Here is a 5,440-nt window from a genome sequence, read left to right on the forward strand (position 1 = left end):
CCCCCCAAGTTAGGCATACCACTACTACTACTTTGATTTGGTATTGTAGCACCTCCTTGGTTTGAAGTAGAGGGGCCAGAAAGTGGTTCTACCCCTTGACTTGGATTTGGGACCGAAGGATTATGTCCTACGATCGTCCTAGTTTGAAAGTGACTTGCAAGAGGTATTGCCGGTTGACATATTTGGCCCACTAACTTGTTCATTGTTTCATTCAACGTCTTTAGTTGTTTGGCCATATTGTCATAGTGTGCATTACCACTTTGTGTAAATCTTTCCATATTATGAATATTTCGAAGATTTACCTGTTCAACGACGTCTTGCGTGAGTTCTCCAAGTAATGCACGCATGGTTCGAGGACTCATCTTCGTCATTGGTTCGTAACGACTGTTACTGCTCTGATTTTATCCATCTGTTCGTGGAGAGGCATGTTGCTCCTCATATCGCTCGATTACAGACTGGGTTCCTCCCTGACTTGCTCCTTCCTTGTCGGATCGCTGAGGCATATTGTTTCACCTTTTGCACCTTCAACACCTAACACCACCGTCCCACTGGGCGTGCCAAATTATTTCGCGCGTGTTAATTCGCTAACAATTAAAGAGGATCAGACGATTGTGTAAAGGACGAAACCTCTTGAGACAAAGTCCCAAAAAAGGGTGTTCCTTTTATTGGCGATGAACTTTACAATTGGAAACGGAAAACAACGTGCCTCCAAGGGGCGTAAGCACACGAGTTACAGAAAAGGAAGTGTTTAAGTCTAAAAGCTAAAGGAATGAAAATTACATGTTCTCTGTTCGAGAGTTTTGGATTCGGTCCTTTGCTTCTAAGTTCTTTCTCCCTTTTATACTTCATAGGCGATCCCTTTGTGATTAACTGCTCTAAAAAACTGCTTGATCGCCCTATAACTACCCACTTTCTTTGTAGTGGCCATTTTGTCATGAAACTGTCCTTTTAACTGCTGCCATTATCTCGCATCGTTCAGCCGCTTTCGATTGAACCCCTTGAGTCGTGGAACGTGGTAAGGTTACTTTAGCAACTGCCTCAATAACTGCATTTCTTGATAATCATAATGCGTTATATTTGTTGATACCTTGGGCGACTTGAAGATTTGGGCGAGACTCCGGGCGACCGTATGCCACTCTATTCGTTCAGACTCTGAGCGACTTGCAAATTTGGGCGATGGCGTTACCGCACTATTGGGCCCCTTATTTGGGCCTTCACCTTGATTCGTTCAATTGGATTTCGTTCTTTGGGCTATCTGATTTGGGGATCCTCCAATTGGGCTTTACTCTCTGGGCTGTTCGATTTGGGCTGAATTTTTATGTGTCAACAGTATTGACACAATCAATTTTCACAAAGGTCTTACCACTATAATGCCAAAAACTATCTCATTTTTCTATTGAGAAATAAATGTAGATTTTCAGCCAAAATTTAGCTAAAATACCTAAGATTTTTCTCTGCAAAAACTCATGCCCATTAACAACGTTGAAGAAAAATTAGTATTCCTTCACCATTCACGTCTCTTCATCGACATTTTCATAGTTATCATGCTTATGTCAATGCCTATTATGTTACAAAATAACACTTGCCCTGTTAGCTCCCATTCATTGCAAATCCTTTTTTTTTGGTTTGAGGGTTTCATGCTTAATCCACCAGTGCCACTACCACTGCCTCACCACCTCCCAAACTTATTGTCACAATTTCTCAACATTTAGACTGCTCATTGTAAAGGAAAGTACAATTCTCACCATACGGACATCCTTCCTTTGTATAGAATTTCTATCAATGCCTCCATATATAACACATTTGTGCATCCTTGCCATTTGCTATAATCGGAATCAGAAACTCCTCCCTCAACTTTGATGACACTCCTCGTTCTTCGTAATTTCTGGTGGTGCTTGTGCAACCAATTCTTGATAGTGGGAAGCAAAACATAGATTCGTGGTAGGAGTTACGGGATTTCTAGCTTTGCGGGGTTTGTAAGGTTATAGGGTTTGAACGTAATTAATACGGTAGTTAGGATTTTAATTAGTTTTAGGGGGTATTTTCTAATTTGTTATTTTTTGAGGGTACCCTGCCTAATTTTCCCTTTTTTAAATTTGTCTCAGAGGTCATTGGACCTTCATTTATTTTTAGATTTCAATACTTTGTCATATATATGTTGGGAATCTACTTAAATGTGCGCAGCGATTAATTAAAACATATTTTGATTCCCATCAAGAATCTCTTTGTGTTTAGATAGAAATTGTGAAAAGATTGTACATTTTCCAAATTTGTAAATTTCTTTGCTATTCTTTTCTTTCCAGCAATCTTGATTTGCCATCCACAGTTGTCCAATTGTCCAGCCTCCAACGGTGATCCACATAGAGAACAAGATTGTAGGATTAGGGTTTTCTTCTTGTACTAGCAAGAATAATGAATTCTCTACCAAATTATAAACCCTAATCAGTTATTTATATAAGCCTAAACCGGCTTGGCCTGACCCGGTCCAATATTTAATTAATACATTTAATTAAATTCGATCCGTGAATTAATTAATCCAATTAATTAATTCGGGCCTATAAATAACCAATCCAATTAATTAATTTATCCAACGCTTGTTAAATTAATCAATTGACAAATTACAAATTTTCAATTTTATTTTGTGTGTGACCAATTGGATTCTCGATCACGATACCTAACGATATGAAATATTATTTTGATCTAATCAAAATTGATAAAGTAAAATACCTTTTTAATTTATCACCAATCACACTCGCCGAATGCTAGAGATTAACCACTGACACTCAGATAGTTATCCATGTGGAATCTCTCGGCGGGTCTCTAATATTCTGTTCTATAACAAAATATCAACGTATTCATTTAAGTGTTACCACACTTTAGCTTGTGAGATCAGTTACTTATTTCACAAGTAAGAAATGCCACACGTGATGGTCTATCCATAATAACGATATCCGTATCTCATTATTTCTTACGACTACGGACGATTTAAGATTCAATCATATGTAAGTTGTATCTTACAATCACAACTCCTTGTGATTAACAAATTACGAAGATTTGAATCTATGGACTCTATTATTTAATTTAATTGTCTATTATTTAAATAATAGATCTACCATTAAATTGCATTAATTATATATCAAAAGTATTTATGTCCAAGATTGATTGGTCCTAGGGTATAACACTTACAATACGGTCTCCTAAATTGATGAAAATTGCTTAGCCGACAACAATATATTACACTAATTCTTCTATGTAATCATTGCGGTATACTTACCTACCACCATTCCATACCATAATAGTGTTCAAAATGAACAGGCATTTTGGCTTTTAGCCTTAATCTAAGGACATTGTCATGACCATTATTTATCGTTTTCAATTGCAGGGTGCCACCTAGTTGTTCCGTGGAAGATTAGTAACTAAGAGACTGTCAATAAAGAAATTTCTATCAGTTCTGGACACGATAGGTGACACAAGGTGGCAACATGGTGAATTTAAAACTAAAATTAAAGTTTAATGACCCAATTAAAATTTCACTGAAAGTTCAGTGACCGTTGAAATTTGAGTAAATTTAACCAATGATCACTGAACTTTACACTTGATTACTACTTGCTCACTCATCTTTCACATATTACTGAATGCTCATTCATTTTTTCATATAATTACTCATTCATCACTCGTCTCTTCAAATAATTGGGCGACTTTTACGGCAAATTTTGGACAACTTTCGACCACAAAGAATGTCGAATTTTGATACCGTTAGAAAGCCCACGATGTCCTCTTCAATTATCACCCAAAATCTCATTATAACTCCAAGGGATTCGATCGAAAAATTGCCTTAAAAATTGCCCAAAAATTTTGAAAATCTGCCCAGATTTTCAAAATTTTTGGGCCACTTTTAAGGCAATTTTTCGGCAACTTTCGACCATCAAAACTATCGAATTTTGATACCATTGAAAAGCCCACAATGTCTTCTTCAATTACCATCCAAAATTTTTTCATAACTCCAAAGGATTCGATCGGAATAAACCCACAAAATCAGCATCTTGAAAAGGCGAAAATCTGGACAAAGTTCGGGATGCTGATTTTGTGGATTTATTCTGATCGAATCCGTTGGAGTTATGGGGAAATTTTGGATGGTAATTGAAGAGGACATTGTGGGCTTTCCAATGGTATCAAAATTCGATAGTTTTGATGGTCGAAAGTTGCCGAAAAATTGCCTTAAAAGTCGTCCAAAAATTTTGAAAATCTTCTGGGCAGATTTTCAGAATTTTTAGGCAACTTTTAAGGCAATTTTTTGATCGAATCCCTTGGAGTTATAATGAGATTTTGGATGGTAATTGAAGAGGACATCGTGAGCTTTCCAACGGTATCAAAATTCGACATTCTTTGTGGTCGGAAGTTGTTGAAAATTTGCTGTAAAAATCGCCCAGTTATTTGAAAAGACGAGTGATGAATGAGTAATTATATGAAAAGATGAGTGAGCATTCAGTAATATGTGAAAGATGAGTGAGCAAGTAGTAATCAAGTGTAGAGTTCAGTGATTATTGGTTAAATTTACTCGTTGAAATTTACCCTATTTTTCAAATGAATTATTGGATTAAAAAATGAGATTGGGCTTAAAGGAGAAACTTCTGGCCTATTTATTTTGAAATGATCCAAATGCTTGATTGGCCTTTTCGAAAGTTGATCAGCCCTATCCGTATTATGAATTATAAGAAATTGACAGAAATACCACTAAATGAGTTAAGAAACAATTTCAGCAGTTCGTTATATCTTTTCACCATTATCTCTATTTATTTTTCAACAGTGCTACATGTACAAACAGATTTGCCACATGAATTTATAGAATGCAGAAGACAATATATCATTGATATTGGGATAAAAAGCAAAGTTAAAACGTCCAATAAGGTGCTGCCATCTCAGTATCTGTAAACTGCCACGTACAATTCATATATACGAACATCTTTATTCTTTGTTTTTAGGTTTTACGCATAAAAAATAAGTTTAAAATAAATTACAAAATAGTTATAACTACTTTATCTCGGTAACAATGTTTTTGTGAATCTTAGGTCAAGTTCAAACCCCATGATCAAGAATTTTTAATTTTTTTATTACAATCATGTCAAGAAATATTTATTTGTTCATTTTTTGATCATCGTCAAGAATTGATTTTCTCGTTATTATGTATTTTTTAACCTAAACCCAACAACATTATTAAGGCCTGTTTGGGAGAGATTTTAAAGAAAATCACTTTTTTCCAAAATTATATTTAACCACACGTTTTATAAGATTAATAATTTTCCATATTTTTTACATTCCTTAAATAAAATTATTCGCTACAAGAAAAGATCTCTGCCAAACAAACGCTTAACATAAAAGCATCTCCAATACACTCTCTAAACACTAAATATTCTCTATTTTAAAGAGTGAATCTTAAAAA

Source organism: Olea europaea, chromosome 17, assembly GCF_002742605.1.
Source record: "Olea europaea var. sylvestris chromosome 17, O_europaea_v1, whole genome shotgun sequence".
NCBI lineage: Eukaryota > Viridiplantae > Streptophyta > Magnoliopsida > Lamiales > Oleaceae > Olea > Olea europaea.